Here is a 9,627-nt window from a genome sequence, read left to right on the forward strand (position 1 = left end):
TTATCTTGATTTTTACCCTTGCATCTATTGCTTGAGTGTTTATGTATGTTATTTTTTGTTTGGGATAGTGTTTCCGGAGTGCAAAGTGTGCTACTATGAGTCACTAGGGTTTTGAGATCGTCAGCAAGGCAAGTAACACTTTGATCATACCCCTTATTTCCCAGTTTTTATGCATTAGTTCAATCCTCAAACAATGCATGGTTAGGACTTGAATATTTGTGGGTACTAGGAAGTAGTGATGAGGTAGTACCTATTGTCTTTATTTCAAACCCGGGGAGTTACTTCTACGTTGTGCTTATACTGCTATGCTATGCTCATAGACGTGGTTTGGTTTGAGTGATCCATGACAGATGTGAGAGTTTTAATTAATGGTTAAACTTAAGCTGGCTACTTTAATACACATCTGGGTGGATTGGTTGAGGCACCCTGGAGCACCCAGTGGTTGTGTGGGCACCTGGAGCAATCCCGTGTTGTCCTGGGATCATCCTACGGTTTGCCACCCAGGCTCAAAGGGATCATAAGATTATACTTGCTGGAAACTTACGTGTGCATCCACAAGCCATTATGGGCTCTGGCATAGTTGAGTAAGTTGTCTGACCTCTTTGAGTGGTAGGCTAGCAAGTGTAGGGGATGTAGGTGGTACTGTCTACCCAGAGTAAAGAGTTAATGCTTCTGAAAGACTGTTTCTTGGTCATCTATTTCTCAAACATCATGTAGTGCGAGAAATACAACGGAAGAGATTGAGTCTTGTGGGGAAAAGTGCGCAAAACTCTACAGAGTGTATAAACTAATCATGGTTAGCTGTGTCCTCGGTTATGGACATCTTGAGTATCTGGTACTTGAATTATTGATTTGATCTCATCACTCTATGAATTAATTTGTTGGGTTGATGACTATTTAATTTGGGATTGAGTTGGAGGAACCTTATCAATGTTTTCAACAAACTTTGTAGTTAAATAAAATATATTCCTTTGGTGTAGGGAAAAATTAGCTTTCTGCAAAAATAACCATAGAGCCACCACCTGCCACTATGCATATAGTTATAGCTGCTACATGCTCATTGCTCTACAGTGTTATTTTGCCAGCATATTCCATGTGCTGACTCGTATCGGGCTGCAACGTATTATGTTGCAGACTTTCCAAACGAAGAGTAAGGTGCGCTAGGTCGTTGTCGTGCACTCAGCAATGTCATTGGAGTTGATGGACTCATTTTACCTTTGAAGCGTCCGCTGTTATTTTCATTAGATGGCCTTCAGCCATATTATTGTAATAAATACTCTCTTTTGAGATATTCAATGTAATAAGTGTGTGATTGAACTCTGTTATAAATCCTTCAAGTATTGTGTGTGTGTCAGCATTACCGATCTAAGGATGACACTTATACGCAGAGATTTCACCACCTGAGGTCGGATCGCTACAGTCAAGCCGGGCCGACCGGTCCGTGTCGGGCTTTTTCGGGCTTGATCCAGGCTTAGCCCCGATTTAGTAGGCCTGATGGTCAGGCTGAGCTAGGCTCGGGCCTGGATTTTCAGCAGCAGCTGTGGTGGAAAGTGGGGGTGGGGCGGTTGGGGGAGGGGCCAGATCTGGTGGCTTGGGTGACAGGGGAGATAGGTGGTAGGGAGCGTGGGTGGACAGCCGGAGATGAAGAAGATGGCGGGGATTTGGGGTGCGGCTACGAGGATCTATGGGGAGCGGGGCTCGGGGCCGACAATGCGGGGGGGGGGGAGAGTAAGATCGTGGGTGGAGTGGGTCGGGTGGGGTGGTTTTTTCTTTTTTTTTTGGTGCGCCTTAGGGTCGGTTCGGTGGGGGTGTGTGCAGAATAAGGTTACTGTTGTTAGAATAAGGTCTTAAGGGGTGTTGTTCGAATAGACCCACTCAATTTATATGGCTTGTTCCCTATAACGACTACGATGGGGGATATTCTATGGCTTGTTGCATAGTGGTGTGGGACTTCCAATCTTTTTGATTAATTTCTCATTATTTGATGTGATAATAATGATTTGTTTTTCTGTGTCGTGGCGATAAAATGATTTTAGTGGCACAAGGAAAACCAGATACTAAATCAACAATTATCAATAGCTTATTATTAATTTACTTGTATGAACTAAATCAGGTTTCACACAAACAATGTAAGCATTCACCTTCACGCAATATTTCTAGTACATATATAAACTCATTTCATGGTACTTCTCAGTTCTTTCTGCAACAGCATGTGCTACTACTGCCTTCAACTCAACTGCTCTTATCCTTGTCATAACCTCGGTTAACACAGTTAGCTTTGCACGCAATGTTGCCACTAGCTCGGTCTGGTGGTGAACAATAGTCCACAGTTGTACACAGGTCAGTATCTGTGCACAAATCACAATAGAGATACCTCAATCAACACATATAACCCACCAGGAAAATACAAGTTTGTGTATCCAAATAGAGTGAAGAGATTATGAAAGAAAGAAGAAAACCATACCTACATAACGCCCTGCTGCATGACATGAGAAGACAGTGGTGGCCATTGTCGGCGTTCTGGGAATGGGGGTCCCCAGACGTGCTTGCCTGCGGCACACGGCGCGGCGGAGCCAGCTGGCCGTACGACCCATCTTCATCAACAAAGCATCCAAGACCCTCATGAGGGTCCAAGCCTCGCGAGGCGGACGACGCAAGACCTCCTCCCGAGCGGCCTAGTCAGGCAATCTCGCGAGGAGCGGAGATACCAAGGCAAGGCGAACCTCACGAGGCTCTCATGACGTGAGCCATGACGATCGACACCAGGCGGGCGCCAGCACGCGCAGCGTCCTTGTTTCCTCTTTGGTGCAAAGGGGGCAGGCGCAGCCGCGGAGTACCGAGGCATCAGGCAAAGGTTGCCATTTCGGTGCAACAAGACCAAGGCCATGGACTGCAAGACGGAGGTCATCGTGGAGCCCAACATGGCGTCACCACCAGAGCTTTGTGCAGGCGAAGACTACTTTTGTCAGGATAGCTTGTACTAGCTGCCCCCTTCAAATTAGCCCGCCATTGTTGGCTCCCTTCCCGCTCAATATTTGGGAAGAGGACTAGGGCCTCTATAAATAGGACTAGCCACCACAGACTGAGGGACGAAGGGGCGAGACTAGAGAGAGAGGGGGAGAGAGAGAGGGATCATCTCATCTTAGCTTGAGAGAACCTATACACCACAAGTTCATACGCACAAGAACACCTCAACCTCAGGAGGCTGTTCTTCCCTTGTATTGTTCATCATCAGCCCAAGAGGCAATCAACCACCACCACACTGGATTAAGGTATTACACCACAATGGTGGCCCGGACCAGTATAAACTCCGTGTCTTTCTGTGTTGTGAGTTCGTCGAGTTCGTCCGCGAGATCTAGCGAGGTACAGCGTAGATCGGTAGGAGTGAAAGACTTCGTGCGCACCCCAGTGTTCGAACCTAAGGGTTAGCCGGAGCCCAACATCTGACATTTGGCGTGCCAGGTAGGGGTGCATCGTAGCTTCCCTTCCATCAGTTCGTTGCTCCGTCGTCTCAATAGCGGATGCTCGAGCTGAGCGTCGGGCTGCCCTCGCCGCATGCGTTGCTCAGATGGCTCCCGTCGACGGGCCGCCTCGTTGTTCTCCGTCTCCCGCCGCCAACGCTGCCACCGGCCAGGTGGGGAACGAGCAGCAGGCGCCTTCGCTGAATCCTTTAGTGCGGCTGGACGGCCGCACCGCTACTCCATCACTCACCCCTGCTGGTTCTTCATCTCACGCGCACCGTGCTCCCATGAAGGCACGGTCTGCGCTCATCGCGGCAAACAAGCTCCTGCGTTACCGCCCCGTCGACGACCTCTACGAGGAGTGGCTCGACCGCGTCGCCGAGCTCGTCCATGCCGCAGGGGGCTCTCCGACACCGTCCCACTCTCTACCTCCTCCTCAACCAGCCGCGGGCAACGGGGCTCATGGCGTGCCTCCACCGCCTCGACCCCAAGATGGTGCCTTGGCACCAAGGCAATCGCCTTCGCGGCATGATCCACCGCGCCTGGCGCCCGCGCGTGAAGAAACAAGCTGCCAAGAAATCCCGCGGCCGCGAGAAGCTACACCGGCGCTCCCCGCATCACCTCGTCAAGACCGCGTGCTGCCTGCAGTGGCGCAGCGCGGTCCTAGCCAAGACCAAGCTCTGCCTCAGAAGCAGGCCCCGGCGACCACGGCTGGCTGCCGTGCCTTCACCCCCGAACTGCGTAGCATCACCTGGCCAGGCAAGTTCAGGCCAGATCTACCTCCTCGATACGACGGCACCGCCAACCCTGTGGAGTTTCTGCAGCTCTATGAGCTGAGCATCGAAGCGGCCAACGGCGACGAAAAAGTCATGGCGAACTGGTTTCCCATGGCTCTCAAGGATGGGGCCCGCTCCTGGCTCCTAAACCAGCAGCACGGCTTGATCTCCTCCTGGGACGAGATGAGCGACCGCTTCGTCGCCAATTTACAGGGCACTCGCGACCGCCCACCGGCCGCGGGTGATCTACGTCGCATCAAGCAACAGCTAGGAGTGACCCTTCAGAAGTACATCCAGCGCTTCAACAACACCCGGCTCAAGATCCCCAAGGTCACGAACGAAGCCATCATCTTCGCGTTCTCAGACGGTGTCCATGATGTCAAGATGAAGGAAGAGTTGGCTATCCACGAGGAGCTTTGCACATCTCATGAGCTGTTCAACCTGGCGACCAAGTGCGCAAGAGCTGAGGAGGGGCGCCTCTCTCTCCTTGAGCTACCAGCTGCAGGAGTGAAGGAAAAGAAGGCCAAGGCCATGGACGTGAAGCGCAAAGAGGCAGTTGTGCTCGCAGCGGAGGCCGACACCAAGCGAGGCAGAGATCAGCCCGAGTCATCCAAGAACGGCCGTCCGTTCTGCGCCTTCCACAACCTGAACACCCACAACACCAGCGACTGTCAAGAGCTCAGAGCTATACGGGAAGGACGCTTCGGTCGACGCCCCGAGCGCAATGACCGGGGCTACGGCCGTGGAGGAGGACGCGGAGGCGGACACTGGGACCACCGTGGCCCGTGCGAGGAGTGGCGCGACCGGCCTCCTGAGGACAAGCCTCATGAGGGCGCCTGGAGGGACCGGCCTCGTGAGGATCGCCCCAGGGCAACGCTGGTCTTCCCCCGTTGCCGCCACCGAGAAGGAACGACGACCACCACCAGGACGAGGGGGCTGGGGGCTTGCAGGAGCCGCATGTGATCGCTTGCATCTTGGGCAGTGCTCAGGCCCCAGCCTCTCAGCGCATCTTCAAACAGTTCGCTCGCGAGGTGAACGCAGCGCTCCCCAAGCTCGAGGCCATGCGCCCGCTCAGGTGGTCTCAATGCGCCATCACATTCTACTCGGCCGACCAGCTCAAGTGTGCAGCCACCGCTGGCACACTCCCTATGCTGTGCTCCCCGGTCATCAGCAATGTGCAAGTCACCAAGACTCTCATCGACGGCGGCGCAGGGCTCAATATCTTATCCGTCGACACGTTCGACAACCTCCAAGTGCCCTATGAGTAGCTCCAGCCAACCAAACCTTTCTCAGGAGTGACTGACGGTTCCACCACACCGATAGGGCAAGTCTGCCTGCCTGTCACCTTCAGGGAGCGCAAGAACTACCTCACCGAGCTCATCGACTTCGACGTCGCGCACATCTGCCTATTGTACAATGCCATCCTCAGGTATCTAGCCCTGGCCAAGTTCATGGCAGTCACTCACCACGGCTACAACATTCTCAAGATGCCAGGAAGCGGGGGAATCATCACGGTCCCATGTGAAGAAAGGGATGCGGTGTGCTCCCTTGAGCGCGCCTTCCAAGCCGCAGCAATCGACAACCCTGACAGCAGAAGTGAAGGCCCTCCGGAGACCAACCCCAAGAAGAAGCTGTCGCGCCGCGCAGGACCCCAAGGAGATGGCGTCGCGTCAGGGGCCACGTCAGGATCAGCGCCAGCTCCAGGGGCACCTCCCTCAACCGCATAGGAAAGCGCGCCCGGCGCCCTTGTCAGGCAGGACTCAGGGGCTCTCTCCTGGAGAGCCTCAGACCTTGCCAACCTCACGAGGGAGGCGCTTGGGCACCACTTGGAAGCATGCTTCATGGCACGCTTTCCTCAGGAGAGTACAGGGCAAGGAGTGCCCACCACCCAGGAGTTCATCACCAAGACCACCCAAGAGCTACAAGACGTGAGAGCCATGCGCGGTGACAGCCGCTCACCGAGCGCGGCTCACCATCCAGGCGAGGGTGCTGAACTGCACGTCTGCATCGACATCCCAGGGCTCAACAGGGCCGCATCTCAGGAACGCTTCTGGCCATCACGTGCGGGCCGCTGTGAGAGTCCACCACACAGCTACGTTCGCATGCCCTTCGGCTTGCCGAGAGTGCCGTCGGCCTATCAGCGCAACATGCGGGAAGTCCTGGCAGCTCAGGAGGCCAGGTTCCACGCCATTCTTGAGGAGATGGGGACGGTGTTCAGGGAACCTCCGGAGCCCCCAGAGCCTCCAGAGGCTCAGGGTCCCGGTGGCTCATGAGGAGACATTCCTTCAACGTGTGGCTTCAGCTGCACCAACTCTACTTCGTCTACAGAACCAGGAGACATCTTCCAAGTTCATTTAAGCTGGGAGCGCCCCTCGGGCTGCATTATTCTGAGGCCACACGGGTCCGTCCCCGTGGCATGTATCCCATTTGCTTATGTTTTTAGCTTACCTTGTCGGGGGCGCCCCTCGGGCTGCATCATCCCCATGCCACTCTGGCCAGACCCAGTGGCATGTATCTTCCTGCATTTACCTAAGTCGATCTGCTCTTCATGCTTAACCTACCAACTGCTATCACCTGCTCGATCATCGCCTCCCTCGGGGCCTCTACACAGGCACGACGATGGTGCATGGGTACGTGCCTGCCACAGCCGACAAATCTGAGTGGTCGAGCTCTGGCTCGTGGCACGCGTCGTGCACGTCACCTCACCAGGCCCTCAGTGCCTTCACTTCATCCGGACGAACCAGCGGCAGGCAGGCGGCAGTAACGGCAAACCATGTTTCTTCTTGTGCCTGTCCACAGGGACCCCGTGGGAAGGATAGCAGGCGGCGCCGTGAGTCTCCTTTCTCTCGTGCGATTCGCTTACGCGTAAAAAGGGGGGCTCCTGAGCATCACGACTCAGGAGCTCTTACTGGCTCTCTAGCCCTCACCCCCTGACCTTGACCACGGCATCGCGACCTGGCATACCAGTGGCGGCTAAGCTCGCTCGAGGGCCGGGACCTGAGGACGTAGAGCACTAAGAAGAGCTCGGGAGAAGGAAAACTCATACGGACTGGCCTAGCTATGTCGCGTAAGTTGGCACCCAACCCTGGCGCAACATCAGGAATCACCGCGAAGTCGGCAAGATAAGTCTCGCCCTCAGATCGGCTAAATATTTGGGCCCAGTAGTCGCTCGCACCATGCTGCAACCCCGTTGCGGCCAAGTCATTTTCCTTTCTTTCCTTACCATGGCCGCTTGGGCGCTAAGGGGGACCTCCTGAGCATCGCGCCTCAGGGGCTCTTACTGGACCTCGGGTCGCGCACCTCCTGGCCTTGACCACGGCATCACGACCTAGCATACCAGCGACGGTTGTAGCCGCCTTGGGACCGGGACCCGTCAGCATAGAGCAACAAGCTATCGGGAGGAAAGAATGGGGGGGCCGAGCCTTAACGGGACACGCGTTCATCAAATCTTCATAACAAGGAAGATAAGTACAAAGGCATTGCAGATACTTACATGCCCCCACGGGGTGATTCATGATTCTCCGCAGGATACAAAAGCTGATGCTAAGGGGAATCCTATCTACATCATTCCGTGGCGGACGCCATCATCAAAAGTGGGCCATGGGAGGCCAGCACCAACCCCATCCAGATCAGCAGCGACGGTGGCCGGACGCCGCAGCCCTGCTCTGAGAGTCTTGTAGAGCTCAGGAGAGCTGCTGGACTCCCAAGGGCTGCTGCTGCTGGAGTGGTTGCGAGCGGAGCGCACATCAGCCTCGCGCTCCTCTCTGGAGCAGCACTCCAGGCGGCAACCCCCATCGTCAAAAACCTTGAAGAAAAGCATGGAGGCACCGTCGTACTCGAAGTGGATCGCGAGGGCGCCCTCGCACGACAGACCCGTCCGACCTCGCCCCAGCCGCGAGTCACGAAGATCTTGCCGGTGGGGACCGCTTTGATCTCCGCTTCGATCGCCGGAGCGCTGCACTCGGCGTGCTGCAGCCAGAGCTCGAGAGGCCCCCTTGGCGGCATCACGTCGGAGAAGAACCGCGGGAAGCAGATCGAGTAGCTCGGAAGCATCGGCACCCACAACACCAACTTGCGCGAGGAGTCCGCGGCGTGGACGGCACGCGTCGCTGTGGCGCGGCGACCCCAGATGCGGCATGGGCAGCGCTGCTCGTCACTTCATCATCCCGAGCCCTCGACTTGGGCGTACAGGGGAAGCGGTTACCCTGGAGGAGGCCGCCCGCACCAAGGCCTCGTCACCACCTGCATTGCCGCTTCATCACAGCGGTGGATCGACCTCTTCTTTGGCGGGAGTGGCTCCGGGACATCCCGGGGGGCTTTCCCCTTCTCTTCGGCGGGGACCTTCTGATAGGCGCCATTGGAGCAAGCATTGAAGCAAAGAAGAAGCGGGCAAGCGAGGAAGAGACGGGAAACAGGGGCTCCGCCCCCTCCCCATTTATAGCAAGAAAAGGCCAACCGGCGTCTCCCACGATCGCAGGAAATACTGGTTTCCCTTGCATGTCGCAGGGACTTGTCAAGTCGAGCAGTTGCCGAGGCATCATGGGGAAGCGGAGACGCCCACAACCTATCAACCGCCATGCATCAACCGAGGCCGCAGGCTTTTGGGGCCCGCGGTGCTCCGAACTTGACCCTTGGCTTCGCCGCGAAGCCAAGCCCGAGCGCACCTTGGGCCCGGGGGCTACTGTCGGCGTTCTGGGAACGGGGGTCCCCAGACTTGCCTGCCTGTGGCCCACGGCATGGCGGAGCCAGCTGGCCGTACGTCCCATCTTCATCAGCAAAGCATCCAAGACCCTCACGAGGGTCCTAGCCTCGCGAGGCAGACGACGCAAGACATCCTCCCAAGTGGCCTAGTCAGGCAGGCACGCGAGGAGCGGAGATATCAAGGCTGGGCGAACCTCATGAGGCTCTCGTGACGTGAGCCATGGCGATCGACACCAGGCGGGCGCCAGCACACGCAACGTCCTTGTTTCCTCTTTGGTGCAAAGGGGGCAGGCGCAGCCGCGGAGTACCGAGGCATCAGGCAAAGGTTGCCATTTCGGTGCAACAAGACCAAGGCCATGGACTGCAAGACGGAGGTCATCGTGGAGCCCAAGACGACGTCACCACCAGAGCTTTGTGCAGGCGAAGACTACTTTTGTCAGGATAGCTTGTACTAGTTGCCCCCCTTCAAATTAGCCCGCCATTGTTGGCTCCCTTCCCGCTCAATATTTGGGAAGAGGACTAGGATCTCTATAAATAGGACTAGTCACCACAGACAGAGGGACGAAGGGGCGAGAGTAGAGAGAGAGAGGGGGGGAGAGAGAGAGGGATCATCTCATCTTAGCTTGAGAGAACCTATACACCACAAGTTCATACGCACAAGAACACCTCAACCTCAGGAGGTTGCTCTT

Source organism: Triticum urartu, chromosome 6A (genome assembly GCF_056163025.1).
Source record: "Triticum urartu cultivar PI428250 chromosome 6A, HENAU_Tu73, whole genome shotgun sequence".
In the NCBI taxonomy this organism is placed as follows: Eukaryota; Viridiplantae; Streptophyta; class Magnoliopsida; order Poales; family Poaceae; genus Triticum; species Triticum urartu.